The sequence below is a fragment of the Schistocerca gregaria genome, chromosome 2, assembly GCF_023897955.1.
Source record: "Schistocerca gregaria isolate iqSchGreg1 chromosome 2, iqSchGreg1.2, whole genome shotgun sequence".
Taxonomy (NCBI): domain Eukaryota; kingdom Metazoa; phylum Arthropoda; class Insecta; order Orthoptera; family Acrididae; genus Schistocerca; species Schistocerca gregaria.
Window position 1 is genome coordinate 810,511,796 of NC_064921.1, and position 15,910 is coordinate 810,527,705.

Below are 15,910 nucleotides of genomic sequence, written 5' to 3' on the forward strand. Positions count from 1 at the left end.
GCTGCAGACCAGCCTGTAGTGTGTCTCAACTTGTCTCGACTTTGCTCGGCTGACGCGAGAGCTGACGCTCTCAAATCGGCCTATATCAAAACAACAAGCACGAGAAACGACTGAGAGAGGTAAGGAGAGGCGAGGCGAGGCGATGGACACACGGCACGCCCCTTCATTTCACGGTGGCGTCTCCATGACCGAATCGGGCTGTGGCTCCGAAAATAAAGGAGAAAGAAAAATACGAAGTAAAACTGCCAACAGTACCCTGTGTTCCGATGCACTCACCCGCCCAAGTACTGACAAGGGCCAAAGTTGTTACGCATCGGCAATCGGACATTTCCTTTCATTTTCTCTTTATCGGTTGAGAACCAGTGTATTGAGCACACTATGGCCATTGGCGAGTGAATGCTGTAGCGCTTCCCGACAGGTCGGGTTCGGAACCTCTGTCAACTTCCACGCAGGGTGATGATCTTTTGGTCATCACACTCGCCAGCTGAAATCGGCGCTGCCTTTTCGTAGTAGTAAAAGCGTAGTGGCCCGTGGGGGGATCGAACCCACGACCTTCGCGTTATTAGCACGACGCTCTAACCAACTGAGCTAACGGGCCTCGACAGATGCAGTTGCTCAGCCCTACGCTGGAACCGTGTGGCATGAAGCCATACACCATTTCTATGGCAGTCGTGTGTCTGCTTCCCTCGTCTATATCCTGCTGACTGTCACGAAGCAGTAGCTATATTGCTCGCAGGACGGGAAACGGCAGCTCTGACAGCTCAAACTCGTCACGATTAGTGTGGAAAAAATTCCGTTCCGGTACCGGGAATCGAACCCGGGCCTCCTGGGTGAAAGCCAGGTATCCTAGCCACTAGACCACACCGGATGTGTGCATTTCTTCGACGGTTCGGACGGCCCCTTGGCCCATTTCGTGCCGATTCCCGCGTCGGCGCCCATCTCTCTTTGCGAGCATCTTTGCGCATGCTGACTGGCAAGGCGCGCACCTCAAACGTCTCAGAGCAATGCTTTTGGCTTCATGCTCTGCTGGGAGAAGAGGAAAAGGGAAGCTGTAAGTAGCAATAACAGGAAGTAAACATTTTCCCGCTGAAGCGTTGTGGATAACAAACAAGAAATAAATTGGGGTCCTAGCAACAGCACCACCATCGGTCACAGAAAATTAAATGCCCCGGGTGAGGATCGAACTCACGACCTTAAGATTATGAAACTTACGCGCTGCCTACTGCGCTACCGAGGCACCGGTGAAGCGTTTGTCCTGGAAGCTGGGTAAGTACCACACCCAATGTTAGACGTGAAGACACTGTACTTCCTGGATAACGTGTTCTGTTTGCTACACGTGCATTGCCGGCCCAGTTGATTGCGGTGTTGCTGCAGCTTTTGCAACGATAGGCAGCACTCCTTGTCGTTAAAGTTCAGTGCCTCGGAGGCACCTGGACACAGCAACTTGTGAGGCCAGGCCGACGCTAGTCTGTAGAACATGATGCGAGCGTCCCAGTGGGGACCCGCTAGTGCTGCGTTCTCGGTTCTTCTCAAAGGAATCCAGCTATACATTCTTGTGGATCGTGCATGTAAAGCGCGCAAGCCACACGGCAGCATTACCGCGGGAAAAGCAAAATGATGCATCGGCCGGGAATCGAACCCGGGCCGCCCGCGTGGCAGGCGAGCATTCTACCACTGAACCACCGATGCTCCGGGCGGTAGCAACTTCGCGCTGCTTCCCGAGCAGTTGTCTTGAGGGAAAGTGGGACTGTCGTCAAGCGCCATAGCATTCTGTCGAGAAGATGCTGCAGACGCTGAACCCTGCACTGTACTGCTTAAAATCGCCGCCAGAACGCGATCCTCTGGGTACTCTTGCGTCGCCGGAGCCGACTCTTGCCAAAGGATGCGAAATGTGCGCGGATATGCTGTCCGAATGCGTCTGGATGTGCTCCCCTAGCCTACCTCGAAATGCGCCTGCCAGGTACCACCACCTTCGGCCGCTGCCGACAGGCGGGAAGCCGACACAGTGCGGCGCCGGGGCCCTCGCTTGTGCGGTGGTGGTGTAATGGTCAGCATAGTTGCCTTCCAAGCAGTTGATCCGGGTTCGATTCCCGGCCACCGCAGCAGGCTTTTAATTTCGCGTTTGAGTACTTTTGCCACGCGCCTTGAAATTAATGTTTTTTTCCCCTCCCTGTTACTCGCTGCAGACCAGCCTGTAGTGTGTCTCGACTTGTCTCGACTTTGCTCGGCTGACGCGAGAGCTGACGCTCTCAAATCGGCCTATATCAAAACAACAAGCACGAGAAACGACTGAGAGAGGTAAGGAGAGGCGAGGCGAGGCGATGGACACACGGCACGCCCCTTCATTTCACGGTGGCGTCTCCATGACCGAATCGGGCTGTGGCTCCGAAAATAAAGGAGAAAGAAAAATACGAAGTAAAACTGCCAACAGTACCCTGTGTTCCGATGCACTCACCCGCCCAAGTACTGACAAGGGCCAAAGTTGTTACGCATCGGCAATCGGACATTTCCTTTCATTTTCTCTTTATCGGTTGAGAACCAGTGTATTGAGCACACTATGGCCATTGGCGAGTGAATGCTGTAGCGCTTCCCGACAGGTCGGGTTCGGAACCTCTGTCAACTTCCACGCAGGGTGATGATCTTTTGGTCATCACACTCGCCAGCTGAAATCGGCGCTGCCTTTTCGTAGTAGTAAAAGCGTAGTGGCCCGTGGGGGGATCGAACCCACGACCTTCGCGTTATTAGCACGACGCTCTAACCAACTGAGCTAACGGGCCTCGACAGATGCAGTTGCTCAGCCCTACGCTGGAACCGTGTGGCATGAAGCCATACACCATTTCTATGGCAGTCGTGTGTCTGCTTCCCTCGTCTATATCCTGCTGACTGTCACGAAGCAGTAGCTATATTGCTCGCAGGACGGGAAACGGCAGCTCTGACAGCTCAAACTCGTCACGATTAGTGTGGAAAAAATTCCGTTCCGGTACCGGGAATCGAACCCGGGCCTCCTGGGTGAAAGCCAGGTATCCTAGCCACTAGACCACACCGGATGTGTGCATTTCTTCGACGGTTCGGACGGCCCCTTGGCCCATTTCGTGCCGATTCCCGCGTCGGCGCCCATCTCTCTTTGCGAGCATCTTTGCGCATGCTGACTGGCAAGGCGCGCACCTCAAACGTCTCAGAGCAATGCTTTTGGCTTCATGCTCTGCTGGGAGAAGAGGAAAAGGGAAGCTGTAAGTAGCAATAACAGGAAGTAAACATTTTCCCGCTGAAGCGTTGTGGATAACAAACAAGAAATAAATTGGGGTCCTAGCAACAGCACCACCATCGGTCACAGAAAATTAAATGCCCCGGGTGAGGATCGAACTCACGACCTTAAGATTATGAGACTTACGCGCTGCCTACTGCGCTACCGAGGCACCGGTGAAGCGTTTGTCCTGGAAGCTGGGTAAGTACCACACCCAATGTTAGACGTGAAGACACTGTACTTCCTGGATAACGTGTTCTGTTTGCTACACGTGCATTGCCGGCCCAGTTGATTGCGGTGTTGCTGCAGCTTTTGCAACGATAGGCAGCACTCCTTGTCGTTAAAGTTCAGTGCCTCGGAGGCACCTGGACACAGCAACTTGTGAGGCCAGGCCGACGCTAGTCTGTAGAACATGATGCGAGCGTCCCAGTGGGGACCCGCTAGTGCTGCGTTCTCGGTTCTTCTCAAAGGAATCCAGCTATACATTCTTGTGGATCGTGCATGTAAAGCGCGCAAGCCACACGGCAGCATTACCGCGGGAAAAGCAAAATGATGCATCGGCCGGGAATCGAACCCGGGCCGCCCGCGTGGCAGGCGAGCATTCTACCACTGAACCACCGATGCTCCGGGCGGTAGCAACTTCGCGCTGCTTCCCGAGCAGTTGTCTTGAGGGAAAGTGGGACTGTCGTCAAGCGCCATAGCATTCTGTCGAGAAGATGCTGCAGACGCTGAACCCTGCACTGTACTGCTTAAAATCGCCGCCAGAACGCGATCCTCTGGGTACTCTTGCGTCGCCGGAGCCGACTCTTGCCAAAGGATGCGAAATGTGCGCGGATATGCTGTCCGAATGCGTCTGGATGTGCTCCCCTAGCCTACCTCGAAATGCGCCTGCCAGGTACCACCACCTTCGGCCGCTGCCGACAGGCGGGAAGCCGACACAGTGCGGCGCCGGGGCCCTCGCTTGTGCGGTGGTGGTGTAATGGTCAGCATAGTTGCCTTCCAAGCAGTTGATCCGGGTTCGATTCCCGGCCACCGCAGCAGGCTTTTAATTTCGCGTTTGAGTACTTTTGCCACGCGCCTTGAAATTAATGTTTTTTTCCCCTCCCTGTTACTCGCTGCAGACCAGCCTGTAGTGTGTCTCGACTTGTCTCGACTTTGCTCGGCTGACGCGAGAGCTGACGCTCTCAAATCGGCCTATATCAAAACAACAAGCACGAGAAACGACTGAGAGAGGTAAGGAGAGGCGAGGCGAGGCGATGGACACACGGCACGCCCCTTCATTTCACGGTGGCGTCTCCATGACCGAATCGGGCTGTGGCTCCGAAAATAAAGGAGAAAGAAAAATACGAAGTAAAACTGCCAACAGTACCCTGTGTTCCGATGCACTCACCCGCCCAAGTACTGACAAGGGCCAAAGTTGTTACGCATCGGCAATCGGACATTTCCTTTCATTTTCTCTTTATCGGTTGAGAACCAGTGTATTGAGCACACTATGGCCATTGGCGAGTGAATGCTGTAGCGCTTCCCGACAGGTCGGGTTCGGAACCTCTGTCAACTTCCACGCAGGGTGATGATCTTTTGGTCATCACACTCGCCAGCTGAAATCGGCGCTGCCTTTTCGTAGTAGTAAAAGCGTAGTGGCCCGTGGGGGGATCGAACCCACGACCTTCGCGTTATTAGCACGACGCTCTAACCAACTGAGCTAACGGGCCTCGACAGATGCAGTTGCTCAGCCCTACGCTGGAACCGTGTGGCATGAAGCCATACACCATTTCTATGGCAGTCGTGTGTCTGCTTCCCTCGTCTATATCCTGCTGACTGTCACGAAGCAGTAGCTATATTGCTCGCAGGACGGGAAACGGCAGCTCTGACAGCTCAAACTCGTCACGATTAGTGTGGAAAAAATTCCGTTCCGGTACCGGGAATCGAACCCGGGCCTCCTGGGTGAAAGCCAGGTATCCTAGCCACTAGACCACACCGGATGTGTGCATTTCTTCGACGGTTCGGACGGCCCCTTGGCCCATTTCGTGCCGATTCCCGCGTCGGCGCCCATCTCTCTTTGCGAGCATCTTTGCGCATGCTGACTGGCAAGGCGCGCACCTCAAACGTCTCAGAGCAATGCTTTTGGCTTCATGCTCTGCTGGGAGAAGAGGAAAAGGGAAGCTGTAAGTAGCAATAACAGGAAGTAAACATTTTCCCGCTGAAGCGTTGTGGATAACAAACAAGAAATAAATTGGGGTCCTAGCAACAGCACCACCATCGGTCACAGAAAATTAAATGCCCCGGGTGAGGATCGAACTCACGACCTTAAGATTATGAGACTTACGCGCTGCCTACTGCGCTACCGAGGCACCGGTGAAGCGTTTGTCCTGGAAGCTGGGTAAGTACCACACCCAATGTTAGACGTGAAGACACTGTACTTCCTGGATAACGTGTTCTGTTTGCTACACGTGCATTGCCGGCCCAGTTGATTGCGGTGTTGCTGCAGCTTTTGCAACGATAGGCAGCACTCCTTGTCGTTAAAGTTCAGTGCCTCGGAGGCACCTGGACACAGCAACTTGTGAGGCCAGGCCGACGCTAGTCTGTAGAACATGATGCGAGCGTCCCAGTGGGGACCCGCTAGTGCTGCGTTCTCGGTTCTTCTCAAAGGAATCCAGCTATACATTCTTGTGGATCGTGCATGTAAAGCGCGCAAGCCACACGGCAGCATTACCGCGGGAAAAGCAAAATGATGCATCGGCCGGGAATCGAACCCGGGCCGCCCGCGTGGCAGGCGAGCATTCTACCACTGAACCACCGATGCTCCGGGCGGTAGCAACTTCGCGCTGCTTCCCGAGCAGTTGTCTTGAGGGAAAGTGGGACTGTCGTCAAGCGCCATAGCATTCTGTCGAGAAGATGCTGCAGACGCTGAACCCTGCACTGTACTGCTTAAAATCGCCGCCAGAACGCGATCCTCTGGGTACTCTTGCGTCGCCGGAGCCGACTCTTGCCAAAGGATGCGAAATGTGCGCGGATATGCTGTCCGAATGCGTCTGGATGTGCTCCCCTAGCCTACCTCGAAATGCGCCTGCCAGGTACCACCACCTTCGGCCGCTGCCGACAGGCGGGAAGCCGACACAGTGCGGCGCCGGGGCCCTCGCTTGTGCGGTGGTGGTGTAATGGTCAGCATAGTTGCCTTCCAAGCAGTTGATCCGGGTTCGATTCCCGGCCACCGCAGCAGGCTTTTAATTTCGCGTTTGAGTACTTTTGCCACGCGCCTTGAAATTAATGTTTTTTTCCCCTCCCTGTTACTCGCTGCAGACCAGCCTGTAGTGTGTCTCGACTTGTCTCGACTTTGCTCGGCTGACGCGAGAGCTGACGCTCTCAAATCGGCCTATATCAAAACAACAAGCACGAGAAACGACTGAGAGAGGTAAGGAGAGGCGAGGCGAGGCGATGGACACACGGCACGCCCCTTCATTTCACGGTGGCGTCTCCATGACCGAATCGGGCTGTGGCTCCGAAAATAAAGGAGAAAGAAAAATACGAAGTAAAACTGCCAACAGTACCCTGTGTTCCGATGCACTCACCCGCCCAAGTACTGACAAGGGCCAAAGTTGTTACGCATCGGCAATCGGACATTTCCTTTCATTTTCTCTTTATCGGTTGAGAACCAGTGTATTGAGCACACTATGGCCATTGGCGAGTGAATGCTGTAGCGCTTCCCGACAGGTCGGGTTCGGAACCTCTGTCAACTTCCACGCAGGGTGATGATCTTTTGGTCATCACACTCGCCAGCTGAAATCGGCGCTGCCTTTTCGTAGTAGTAAAAGCGTAGTGGCCCGTGGGGGGATCGAACCCACGACCTTCGCGTTATTAGCACGACGCTCTAACCAACTGAGCTAACGGGCCTCCACAGATGCAGTTGCTCAGCCCTACGCTGGAACCGTGTGGCATGAAGCCATACACCATTTCTATGGCAGTCGTGTGTCTGCTTCCCTCGTCTATATCCTGCTGACTGTCACGAAGCAGTAGCTATATTGCTCGCAGGACGGGAAACGGCAGCTCTGACAGCTCAAACTCGTCACGATTAGTGTGGAAAAAATTCCGTTCCGGTACCGGGAATCGAACCCGAGCCTCCTGGGTGAAAGCCAGGTATCCTAGCCACTAGACCACACCGGATGTGTGCATTTCTTCGACGGTTCGGACGGCCCCTTGGCCCATTTCGTGCCGATTCCCGCGTCGGCGCCGATCTCTCTTTGCGAGCATCTTTGCGCATGCTGACTGGCAAGGCGCGCACCTCAAACGTCTCAGAGCAATGCTTTTGGCTTCATGCTCTGCTGGGAGAAGAGGAAAAGGGAAGCTGTAAGTAGCAATAACAGGAAGTAAACATTTTCCCGCTGAAGCGTTGTGGATAACAAACAAGAAATAAATTGGGGTCCTAGCAACAGCACCACCATCGGTCACAGAAAATTAAATGCCCCAGGTGAGGATCGAACTCACGACCTTAAGATTATGAGACTTACGCGCTGCCTACTGCGCTACCGAGGCACCGGTGAAGCGTTTGTCCTGGAAGCTGGGTAAGTACCACACCCAATGTTAGACGTGAAGACACTGTACTTCCTGGATAACGTGTTCTGTTTGCTACACGTGCATTGCCGGCCCAGTTGATTGCGGTGTTGCTGCAGCTTTTGCAACGATAGGCAGCACTCCTTGTCGTTAAAGTTCAGTGCCTCGGAGGCACCTGGACACAGCAACTTGTGAGGCCAGGCCGACGCTAGTCTGTAGAACATGATGCGAGCGTCCCAGTGGGGACCCGCTAGTGCTGCGTTCTCGGTTCTTCTCAAAGGAATCCAGCTATACATTCTTGTGGATCGTGCATGTAAAGCGCGCAAGCCACACGGCAGCATTACCGCGGGAAAAGCAAAATGATGCATCGGCCGGGAATCGAACCCGGGCCGCCCGCGTGGCAGGCGAGCATTCTACCACTGAACCACCGATGCTCCGGGCGGTAGCAACTTCGCGCTGCTTCCCGAGCAGTTGTCTTGAGGGAAAGTGGGACTGTCGTCAAGCGCCATAGCATTCTGTCGAGAAGATGCTGCAGACGCTGAACCCTGCACTGTACTGCTTAAAATCGCCGCCAGAACGCGATCCTCTGGGTACTCTTGCGTCGCCGGAGCCGACTCTTGCCAAAGGATGCGAAATGTGCGCGGATATGCTGTCCGAATGCGTCTGGATGTGCTCCCCTAGCCTACCTCGAAATGCGCCTGCCAGGTACCACCACCTTCGGCCGCTGCCGACAGGCGGGAAGCCGACACAGTGCGGCGCCGGGGCCCTCGCTTGTGCGGTGGTGGTGTAATGGTCAGCATAGTTGCCTTCCAAGCAGTTGATCCGGGTTCGATTCCCGGCCACCGCAGCAGGCTTTTAATTTCGCGTTTGAGTACTTTTGCCACGCGCCTTGAAATTAATGTTTTTTTCCCCTCCCTGTTACTCGCTGCAGACCAGCCTGTAGTGTGTCTCGACTTGTCTCGACTTTGCTCGGCTGACGCGAGAGCTGACGCTCTCAAATCGGCCTATATCAAAACAACAAGCACGAGAAACGACTGAGAGAGGTAAGGAGAGGCGAGGCGAGGCGATGGACACACGGCACGCCCCTTCATTTCACGGTGGCGTCTCCATGACCGAATCGGGCTGTGGCTCCGAAAATAAAGGAGAAAGAAAAATACGAAGTAAAACTGCCAACAGTACCCTGTGTTCCGATGCACTCACCCGCCCAAGTACTGACAAGGGCCAAAGTTGTTACGCATCGGCAATCGGACATTTCCTTTCATTTTCTCTTTATCGGTTGAGAACCAGTGTATTGAGCACACTATGGCCATTGGCGAGTGAATGCTGTAGCGCTTCCCGACAGGTCGGGTTCGGAACCTCTGTCAACTTCCACGCAGGGTGATGATCTTTTGGTCATCACACTCGCCAGCTGAAATCGGCGCTGCCTTTTCGTAGTAGTAAAAGCGTAGTGGCCCGTGGGGGGATCGAACCCACGACCTTCGCGTTATTAGCACGACGCTCTAACCAACTGAGCTAACGGGCCTCGACAGATGCAGTTGCTCAGCCCTACGCTGGAACCGTGTGGCATGAAGCCATACACCATTTCTATGGCAGTCGTGTGTCTGCTTCCCTCGTCTATATCCTGCTGACTGTCACGAAGCAGTAGCTATATTGCTCGCAGGACGGGAAACGGCAGCTCTGACAGCTCAAACTCGTCACGATTAGTGTGGAAAAAATTCCGTTCCGGTACCGGGAATCGAACCCGGGCCTCCTGGGTGAAAGCCAGGTATCCTAGCCACTAGACCACACCGGATGTGTGCATTTCTTCGACGGTTCGGACGGCCCCTTGGCCCATTTCGTGCCGATTCCCGCGTCGGCGCCCATCTCTCTTTGCGAGCATCTTTGCGCATGCTGACTGGCAAGGCGCGCACCTCAAACGTCTCAGAGCAATGCTTTTGGCTTCATGCTCTGCTGGGAGAAGAGGAAAAGGGAAGCTGTAAGTAGCAATAACAGGAAGTAAACATTTTCCCGCTGAAGCGTTGTGGATAACAAACAAGAAATAAATTGGGGTCCTAGCAACAGCACCACCATCGGTCACAGAAAATTAAATGCCCCGGGTGAGGATCGAACTCACGACCTTAAGATTATGAGACTTACGCGCTGCCTACTGCGCTACCGAGGCACCGGTGAAGCGTTTGTCCTGGAAGCTGGGTAAGTACCACACCCAATGTTAGACGTGAAGACACTGTACTTCCTGGATAACGTGTTCTGTTTGCTACACGTGCATTGCCGGCCCAGTTGATTGCGGTGTTGCTGCAGCTTTTGCAACGATAGGCAGCACTCCTTGTCGTTAAAGTTCAGTGCCTCGGAGGCACCTGGACACAGCAACTTGTGAGGCCAGGCCGACGCTAGTCTGTAGAACATGATGCGAGCGTCCCAGTGGGGACCCGCTAGTGCTGCGTTCTCGGTTCTTCTCAAAGGAATCCAGCTATACATTCTTGTGGATCGTGCATGTAAAGCGCGCAAGCCACACGGCAGCATTACCGCGGGAAAAGCAAAATGATGCATCGGCCGGGAATCGAACCCGGGCCGCCCGCGTGGCAGGCGAGCATTCTACCACTGAACCACCGATGCTCCGGGCGGTAGCAACTTCGCGCTGCTTCCCGAGCAGTTGTCTTGAGGGAAAGTGGGACTGTCGTCAAGCGCCATAGCATTCTGTCGAGAAGATGCTGCAGACGCTGAACCCTGCACTGTACTGCTTAAAATCGCCGCCAGAACGCGATCCTCTGGGTACTCTTGCGTCGCCGGAGCCGACTCTTGCCAAAGGATGCGAAATGTGCGCGGATATGCTGTCCGAATGCGTCTGGATGTGCTCCCCTAGCCTACCTCGAAATGCGCCTGCCAGGTACCACCACCTTCGGCCGCTGCCGACAGGCGGGAAGCCGACACAGTGCGGCGCCGGGGCCCTCGCTTGTGCGGTGGTGGTGTAATGGTCAGCATAGTTGCCTTCCAAGCAGTTGATCCGGGTTCGATTCCCGGCCACCGCAGCAGGCTTTTAATTTCGCGTTTGAGTACTTTTGCCACGCGCCTTGAAATTAATGTTTTTTTCCCCTCCCTGTTACTCGCTGCAGACCAGCCTGTAGTGTGTCTCGACTTGTCTCGACTTTGCTCGGCTGACGCGAGAGCTGACGCTCTCAAATCGGCCTATATCAAAACAACAAGCACGAGAAACGACTGAGAGAGGTAAGGAGAGGCGAGGCGAGGCGATGGACACACGGCACGCCCCTTCATTTCACGGTGGCGTCTCCATGACCGAATCGGGCTGTGGCTCCGAAAATAAAGGAGAAAGAAAAATACGAAGTAAAACTGCCAACAGTACCCTGTGTTCCGATGCACTCACCCGCCCAAGTACTGACAAGGGCCAAAGTTGTTACGCATCGGCAATCGGACATTTCCTTTCATTTTCTCTTTATCGGTTGAGAACCAGTGTATTGAGCACACTATGGCCATTGGCGAGTGAATGCTGTAGCGCTTCCCGACAGGTCGGGTTCGGAACCTCTGTCAACTTCCACGCAGGGTGATGATCTTTTGGTCATCACACTCGCCAGCTGAAATCGGCGCTGCCTTTTCGTAGTAGTAAAAGCGTAGTGGCCCGTGGGGGGATCGAACCCACGACCTTCGCGTTATTAGCACGACGCTCTAACCAACTGAGCTAACGGGCCTCGACAGATGCAGTTGCTCAGCCCTACGCTGGAACCGTGTGGCATGAAGCCATACACCATTTCTATGGCAGTCGTGTGTCTGCTTCCCTCGTCTATATCCTGCTGACTGTCACGAAGCAGTAGCTATATTGCTCGCAGGACGGGAAACGGCAGCTCTGACAGCTCAAACTCGTCACGATTAGTGTGGAAAAAATTCCGTTCCGGTACCGGGAATCGAACCCGGGCCTCCTGGGTGAAAGCCAGGTATCCTAGCCACTAGACCACACCGGATGTGTGCATTTCTTCGACGGTTCGGACGGCCCCTTGGCCCATTTCGTGCCGATTCCCGCGTCGGCGCCCATCTCTCTTTGCGAGCATCTTTGCGCATGCTGACTGGCAAGGCGCGCACCTCAAACGTCTCAGAGCAATGCTTTTGGCTTCATGCTCTGCTGGGAGAAGAGGAAAAGGGAAGCTGTAAGTAGCAATAACAGGAAGTAAACATTTTCCCGCTGAAGCGTTGTGGATAACAAACAAGAAATAAATTGGGGTCCTAGCAACAGCACCACCATCGGTCACAGAAAATTAAATGCCCCGGGTGAGGATCGAACTCACGACCTTAAGATTATGAGACTTACGCGCTGCCTACTGCGCTACCGAGGCACCGGTGAAGCGTTTGTCCTGGAAGCTGGGTAAGTACCACACCCAATGTTAGACGTGAAGACACTGTACTTCCTGGATAACGTGTTCTGTTTGCTACACGTGCATTGCCGGCCCAGTTGATTGCGGTGTTGCTGCAGCTTTTGCAACGATAGGCAGCACTCCTTGTCGTTAAAGTTCAGTGCCTCGGAGGCACCTGGACACAGCAACTTGTGAGGCCAGGCCGACGCTAGTCTGTAGAACATGATGCGAGCGTCCTAGTGGGGACCCGCTAGTGCTGCGTTCTCGGTTCTTCTCAAAGGAATCCAGCTATACATTCTTGTGGATCGTGCATGTAAAGCGCGCAAGCCACACGGCAGCATTACCGCGGGAAAAGCAAAATGATGCATCGGCCGGGAATCGAACCCGGGCCGCCCGCGTGGCAGGCGAGCATTCTACCACTGAACCACCGATGCTCCGGGCGGTAGCAACTTCGCGCTGCTTCCCGAGCAGTTGTCTTGAGGGAAAGTGGGACTGTCGTCAAGCGCCATAGCATTCTGTCGAGAAGATGCTGCAGACGCTGAACCCTGCACTGTACTGCTTAAAATCGCCGCCAGAACGCGATCCTCTGGGTACTCTTGCGTCGCCGGAGCCGACTCTTGCCAAAGGATGCGAAATGTGCGCGGATATGCTGTCCGAATGCGTCTGGATGTGCTCCCCTAGCCTACCTCGAAATGCGCCTGCCAGGTACCACCACCTTCGGCCGCTGCCGACAGGCGGGAAGCCGACACAGTGCGGCGCCGGGGCCCTCGCTTGTGCGGTGGTGGTGTAATGGTCAGCATAGTTGCCTTCCAAGCAGTTGATCCGGGTTCGATTCCCGGCCACCGCAGCAGGCTTTTAATTTCGCGTTTGAGTACTTTTGCCACGCGCCTTGAAATTAATGTTTTTTTCCCCTCCCTGTTACTCGCTGCAGACCAGCCTGTAGTGTGTCTCGACTTGTCTCGACTTTGCTCGGCTGACGCGAGAGCTGACGCTCTCAAATCGGCCTATATCAAAACAACAAGCACGAGAAACGACTGAGAGAGGTAAGGAGAGGCGAGGCGAGGCGATGGACACACGGCACGCCCCTTCATTTCACGGTGGCGTCTCCATGACCGAATCGGGCTGTGGCTCCGAAAATAAAGGAGAAAGAAAAATACGAAGTAAAACTGCCAACAGTACCCTGTGTTCCGATGCACTCACCCGCCCAAGTACTGACAAGGGCCAAAGTTGTTACGCATCGGCAATCGGACATTTCCTTTCATTTTCTCTTTATCGGTTGAGAACCAGTGTATTGAGCACACTATGGCCATTGGCGAGTGAATGCTGTAGCGCTTCCCGACAGGTCGGGTTCGGAACCTCTGTCAACTTCCACGCAGGGTGATGATCTTTTGGTCATCACACTCGCCAGCTGAAATCGGCGCTGCCTTTTCGTAGTAGTAAAAGCGTAGTGGCCCGTGGGGGGATCGAACCCACGACCTTCGCGTTATTAGCACGACGCTCTAACCAACTGAGCTAACGGGCCTCGACAGATGCAGTTGCTCAGCCCTACGCTGGAACCGTGTGGCATGAAGCCATACACCATTTCTATGGCAGTCGTGTGTCTGCTTCCCTCGTCTATATCCTGCTGACTGTCACGAAGCAGTAGCTATATTGCTCGCAGGACGGGAAACGGCAGCTCTGACAGCTCAAACTCGTCACGATTAGTGTGGAAAAAATTCCGTTCCGGTACCGGGAATCGAACCCGGGCCTCCTGGGTGAAAGCCAGGTATCCTAGCCACTAGACCACACCGGATGTGTGCATTTCTTCGACGGTTCGGACGGCCCCTTGGCCCATTTCGTGCCGATTCCCGCGTCGGCGCCGATCTCTCTTTGCGAGCATCTTTGCGCATGCTGACTGGCAAGGCGCGCACCTCAAACGTCTCAGAGCAATGCTTTTGGCTTCATGCTCTGCTGGGAGAAGAGGAAAAGGGAAGCTGTAAGTAGCAATAACAGGAAGTAAACATTTTCCCGCTGAAGCGTTGTGGATAACAAACAAGAAATAAATTGGGGTCCTAGCAACAGCACCACCATCGGTCACAGAAAATTAAATGCCCCGGGTGAGGATCGAACTCACGACCTTAAGATTATGAGACTTACGCGCTGCCTACTGCGCTACCGAGGCACCGGTGAAGCGTTTGTCCTGGAAGCTGGGTAAGTACCACACCCAATGTTAGACGTGAAGACACTGTACTTCCTGGATAACGTGTTCTGTTTGCTACACGTGCATTGCCGGCCCAGTTGATTGCGGTGTTGCTGCAGCTTTTGCAACGATAGGCAGCACTCCTTGTCGTTAAAGTTCAGTGCCTCGGAGGCACCTGGACACAGCAACTTGTGAGGCCAGGCCGACGCTAGTCTGTAGAACATGATGCGAGCGTCCCAGTGGGGACCCGCTAGTGCTGCGTTCTCGGTTCTTCTCAAAGGAATCCAGCTATACATTCTTGTGGATCGTGCATGTAAAGCGCGCAAGCCACACGGCAGCATTACCGCGGGAAAAGCAAAATGATGCATCGGCCGGGAATCGAACCCGGGCCGCCCGCGTGGCAGGCGAGCATTCTACCACTGAACCACCGATGCTCCGGGCGGTAGCAACTTCGCGCTGCTTCCCGAGCAGTTGTCTTGAGGGAAAGTGGGACTGTCGTCAAGCGCCATAGCATTCTGTCGAGAAGATGCTGCAGACGCTGAACCCTGCACTGTACTGCTTAAAATCGCCGCCAGAACGCGATCCTCTGGGTACTCTTGCGTCGCCGGAGCCGACTCTTGCCAAAGGATGCGAAATGTGCGCGGATATGCTGTCCGAATGCGTCTGGATGTGCTCCCCTAGCCTACCTCGAAATGCGCCTGCCAGGTACCACCACCTTCGGCCGCTGCCGACAGGCGGGAAGCCGACACAGTGCGGCGCCGGGGCCCTCGCTTGTGCGGTGGTGGTGTAATGGTCAGCATAGTTGCCTTCCAAGCAGTTGATCCGGGTTCGATTCCCGGCCACCGCAGCAGGCTTTTAATTTCGCGTTTGAGTACTTTTGCCACGCGCCTTGAAATTAATGTTTTTTTCCCCTCCCTGTTACTCGCTGCAGACCAGCCTGTAGTGTGTCTCGACTTGTCTCGACTTTGCTCGGCTGACGCGAGAGCTGACGCTCTCAAATCGGCCTATATCAAAACAACAAGCACGAGAAACGACTGAGAGAGGTAAGGAGAGGCGAGGCGAGGCGATGGACACACGGCACGCCCCTTCATTTCACGGTGGCGTCTCCATGACCGAATCGGGCTGTGGCTCCGAAAATAAAGGAGAAAGAAAAATACGAAGTAAAACTGCCAACAGTACCCTGTGTTCCGATGCACTCACCCGCCCAAGTACTGACAAGGGCCAAAGTTGTTACGCATCGGCAATCGGACATTTCCTTTCATTTTCTCTTTATCGGTTGAGAACCAGTGTATTGAGCACACTATGGCCATTGGCGAGTGAATGCTGTAGCGCTTCCCGACAGGTCGGGTTCGGAACCTCTGTCAACTTCCACGCAGGGTGATGATCTTTTGGTCATCACACTCGCCAGCTGAAATCGGCGCTGCCTTTTCGTAGTAGTAAAAGCGTAGTGGCCCGTGGGGGGATCGAACCCACGACCTTCGCGTTATTAGCACGACGCTCTAACCAACTGAGCTAACGGGCCTCGACAGATGCAGTTGCTCAGCCCTACGCTGGAACCGTGTGGCATGAAGCCATACACCA

General features: G+C 54.4%; 36 non-coding genes across 36 annotated transcripts; 7 read left to right on the top strand and 29 right to left on the bottom strand.

Annotated features, from left to right (window-relative positions):
* Window positions 1–524: 524 nt before the first annotated feature.
* Window positions 525–598, bottom strand: Trnai-aau (transfer RNA isoleucine (anticodon AAU)). The gene has a single exon. It is a non-coding gene; the product is annotated as a tRNA-Ile (tRNA).
* Window positions 599–796: 198 nt separating this feature from the next.
* On the bottom strand, window positions 797–868 carry Trnae-uuc (transfer RNA glutamic acid (anticodon UUC)). The gene has a single exon. It is a non-coding gene; the product is annotated as a tRNA-Glu (tRNA).
* Window positions 869–1,164: 296 nt separating this feature from the next.
* On the bottom strand, window positions 1,165–1,237 carry Trnam-cau (transfer RNA methionine (anticodon CAU)). The gene has a single exon. It is a non-coding gene; the product is annotated as a tRNA-Met (tRNA).
* A 381-nt stretch (window positions 1,238–1,618) lies between these two features.
* Window positions 1,619–1,689, bottom strand: Trnag-gcc (transfer RNA glycine (anticodon GCC)). The gene has a single exon. It is a non-coding gene; the product is annotated as a tRNA-Gly (tRNA).
* Window positions 1,690–2,030: 341 nt separating this feature from the next.
* Window positions 2,031–2,102, top strand: Trnag-ucc (transfer RNA glycine (anticodon UCC)). Its single transcript has one exon. It is a non-coding gene; the product is annotated as a tRNA-Gly (tRNA).
* Window positions 2,103–2,703: 601 nt separating this feature from the next.
* On the bottom strand, window positions 2,704–2,777 carry Trnai-aau (transfer RNA isoleucine (anticodon AAU)). The gene has a single exon. It is a non-coding gene; the product is annotated as a tRNA-Ile (tRNA).
* Window positions 2,778–2,975: 198 nt separating this feature from the next.
* Trnae-uuc (transfer RNA glutamic acid (anticodon UUC)) lies at window positions 2,976–3,047 on the bottom strand. Its single transcript has one exon. It is a non-coding gene; the product is annotated as a tRNA-Glu (tRNA).
* Window positions 3,048–3,343: 296 nt separating this feature from the next.
* On the bottom strand, window positions 3,344–3,416 carry Trnam-cau (transfer RNA methionine (anticodon CAU)). The gene has a single exon. It is a non-coding gene; the product is annotated as a tRNA-Met (tRNA).
* Window positions 3,417–3,797: 381 nt separating this feature from the next.
* Window positions 3,798–3,868, bottom strand: Trnag-gcc (transfer RNA glycine (anticodon GCC)). Its single transcript has one exon. It is a non-coding gene; the product is annotated as a tRNA-Gly (tRNA).
* Window positions 3,869–4,209: 341 nt separating this feature from the next.
* Window positions 4,210–4,281, top strand: Trnag-ucc (transfer RNA glycine (anticodon UCC)). Its single transcript has one exon. It is a non-coding gene; the product is annotated as a tRNA-Gly (tRNA).
* Window positions 4,282–4,882: 601 nt separating this feature from the next.
* On the bottom strand, window positions 4,883–4,956 carry Trnai-aau (transfer RNA isoleucine (anticodon AAU)). The gene has a single exon. It is a non-coding gene; the product is annotated as a tRNA-Ile (tRNA).
* A 198-nt stretch (window positions 4,957–5,154) lies between these two features.
* On the bottom strand, window positions 5,155–5,226 carry Trnae-uuc (transfer RNA glutamic acid (anticodon UUC)). Its single transcript has one exon. It is a non-coding gene; the product is annotated as a tRNA-Glu (tRNA).
* A 296-nt stretch (window positions 5,227–5,522) lies between these two features.
* Window positions 5,523–5,595, bottom strand: Trnam-cau (transfer RNA methionine (anticodon CAU)). The gene has a single exon. It is a non-coding gene; the product is annotated as a tRNA-Met (tRNA).
* A 381-nt stretch (window positions 5,596–5,976) lies between these two features.
* On the bottom strand, window positions 5,977–6,047 carry Trnag-gcc (transfer RNA glycine (anticodon GCC)). The gene has a single exon. It is a non-coding gene; the product is annotated as a tRNA-Gly (tRNA).
* A 341-nt stretch (window positions 6,048–6,388) lies between these two features.
* Trnag-ucc (transfer RNA glycine (anticodon UCC)) lies at window positions 6,389–6,460 on the top strand. Its single transcript has one exon. It is a non-coding gene; the product is annotated as a tRNA-Gly (tRNA).
* Window positions 6,461–7,061: 601 nt separating this feature from the next.
* Trnai-aau (transfer RNA isoleucine (anticodon AAU)) lies at window positions 7,062–7,135 on the bottom strand. Its single transcript has one exon. It is a non-coding gene; the product is annotated as a tRNA-Ile (tRNA).
* A 198-nt stretch (window positions 7,136–7,333) lies between these two features.
* Window positions 7,334–7,405, bottom strand: Trnae-uuc (transfer RNA glutamic acid (anticodon UUC)). Its single transcript has one exon. It is a non-coding gene; the product is annotated as a tRNA-Glu (tRNA).
* A 296-nt stretch (window positions 7,406–7,701) lies between these two features.
* On the bottom strand, window positions 7,702–7,774 carry Trnam-cau (transfer RNA methionine (anticodon CAU)). Its single transcript has one exon. It is a non-coding gene; the product is annotated as a tRNA-Met (tRNA).
* Window positions 7,775–8,155: 381 nt separating this feature from the next.
* Trnag-gcc (transfer RNA glycine (anticodon GCC)) lies at window positions 8,156–8,226 on the bottom strand. The gene has a single exon. It is a non-coding gene; the product is annotated as a tRNA-Gly (tRNA).
* A 341-nt stretch (window positions 8,227–8,567) lies between these two features.
* Trnag-ucc (transfer RNA glycine (anticodon UCC)) lies at window positions 8,568–8,639 on the top strand. The gene has a single exon. It is a non-coding gene; the product is annotated as a tRNA-Gly (tRNA).
* Window positions 8,640–9,240: 601 nt separating this feature from the next.
* On the bottom strand, window positions 9,241–9,314 carry Trnai-aau (transfer RNA isoleucine (anticodon AAU)). The gene has a single exon. It is a non-coding gene; the product is annotated as a tRNA-Ile (tRNA).
* Window positions 9,315–9,512: 198 nt separating this feature from the next.
* On the bottom strand, window positions 9,513–9,584 carry Trnae-uuc (transfer RNA glutamic acid (anticodon UUC)). The gene has a single exon. It is a non-coding gene; the product is annotated as a tRNA-Glu (tRNA).
* A 296-nt stretch (window positions 9,585–9,880) lies between these two features.
* Trnam-cau (transfer RNA methionine (anticodon CAU)) lies at window positions 9,881–9,953 on the bottom strand. The gene has a single exon. It is a non-coding gene; the product is annotated as a tRNA-Met (tRNA).
* Window positions 9,954–10,334: 381 nt separating this feature from the next.
* Trnag-gcc (transfer RNA glycine (anticodon GCC)) lies at window positions 10,335–10,405 on the bottom strand. The gene has a single exon. It is a non-coding gene; the product is annotated as a tRNA-Gly (tRNA).
* Window positions 10,406–10,746: 341 nt separating this feature from the next.
* Trnag-ucc (transfer RNA glycine (anticodon UCC)) lies at window positions 10,747–10,818 on the top strand. Its single transcript has one exon. It is a non-coding gene; the product is annotated as a tRNA-Gly (tRNA).
* Window positions 10,819–11,419: 601 nt separating this feature from the next.
* On the bottom strand, window positions 11,420–11,493 carry Trnai-aau (transfer RNA isoleucine (anticodon AAU)). The gene has a single exon. It is a non-coding gene; the product is annotated as a tRNA-Ile (tRNA).
* Window positions 11,494–11,691: 198 nt separating this feature from the next.
* On the bottom strand, window positions 11,692–11,763 carry Trnae-uuc (transfer RNA glutamic acid (anticodon UUC)). The gene has a single exon. It is a non-coding gene; the product is annotated as a tRNA-Glu (tRNA).
* Window positions 11,764–12,059: 296 nt separating this feature from the next.
* Trnam-cau (transfer RNA methionine (anticodon CAU)) lies at window positions 12,060–12,132 on the bottom strand. The gene has a single exon. It is a non-coding gene; the product is annotated as a tRNA-Met (tRNA).
* A 381-nt stretch (window positions 12,133–12,513) lies between these two features.
* On the bottom strand, window positions 12,514–12,584 carry Trnag-gcc (transfer RNA glycine (anticodon GCC)). Its single transcript has one exon. It is a non-coding gene; the product is annotated as a tRNA-Gly (tRNA).
* A 341-nt stretch (window positions 12,585–12,925) lies between these two features.
* Window positions 12,926–12,997, top strand: Trnag-ucc (transfer RNA glycine (anticodon UCC)). Its single transcript has one exon. It is a non-coding gene; the product is annotated as a tRNA-Gly (tRNA).
* Window positions 12,998–13,598: 601 nt separating this feature from the next.
* Window positions 13,599–13,672, bottom strand: Trnai-aau (transfer RNA isoleucine (anticodon AAU)). The gene has a single exon. It is a non-coding gene; the product is annotated as a tRNA-Ile (tRNA).
* A 198-nt stretch (window positions 13,673–13,870) lies between these two features.
* On the bottom strand, window positions 13,871–13,942 carry Trnae-uuc (transfer RNA glutamic acid (anticodon UUC)). The gene has a single exon. It is a non-coding gene; the product is annotated as a tRNA-Glu (tRNA).
* Window positions 13,943–14,238: 296 nt separating this feature from the next.
* Trnam-cau (transfer RNA methionine (anticodon CAU)) lies at window positions 14,239–14,311 on the bottom strand. Its single transcript has one exon. It is a non-coding gene; the product is annotated as a tRNA-Met (tRNA).
* A 381-nt stretch (window positions 14,312–14,692) lies between these two features.
* Window positions 14,693–14,763, bottom strand: Trnag-gcc (transfer RNA glycine (anticodon GCC)). Its single transcript has one exon. It is a non-coding gene; the product is annotated as a tRNA-Gly (tRNA).
* Window positions 14,764–15,104: 341 nt separating this feature from the next.
* Window positions 15,105–15,176, top strand: Trnag-ucc (transfer RNA glycine (anticodon UCC)). The gene has a single exon. It is a non-coding gene; the product is annotated as a tRNA-Gly (tRNA).
* Window positions 15,177–15,777: 601 nt separating this feature from the next.
* Trnai-aau (transfer RNA isoleucine (anticodon AAU)) lies at window positions 15,778–15,851 on the bottom strand. Its single transcript has one exon. It is a non-coding gene; the product is annotated as a tRNA-Ile (tRNA).
* Between the last annotated feature and the right edge of the window lie 59 nt (window positions 15,852–15,910).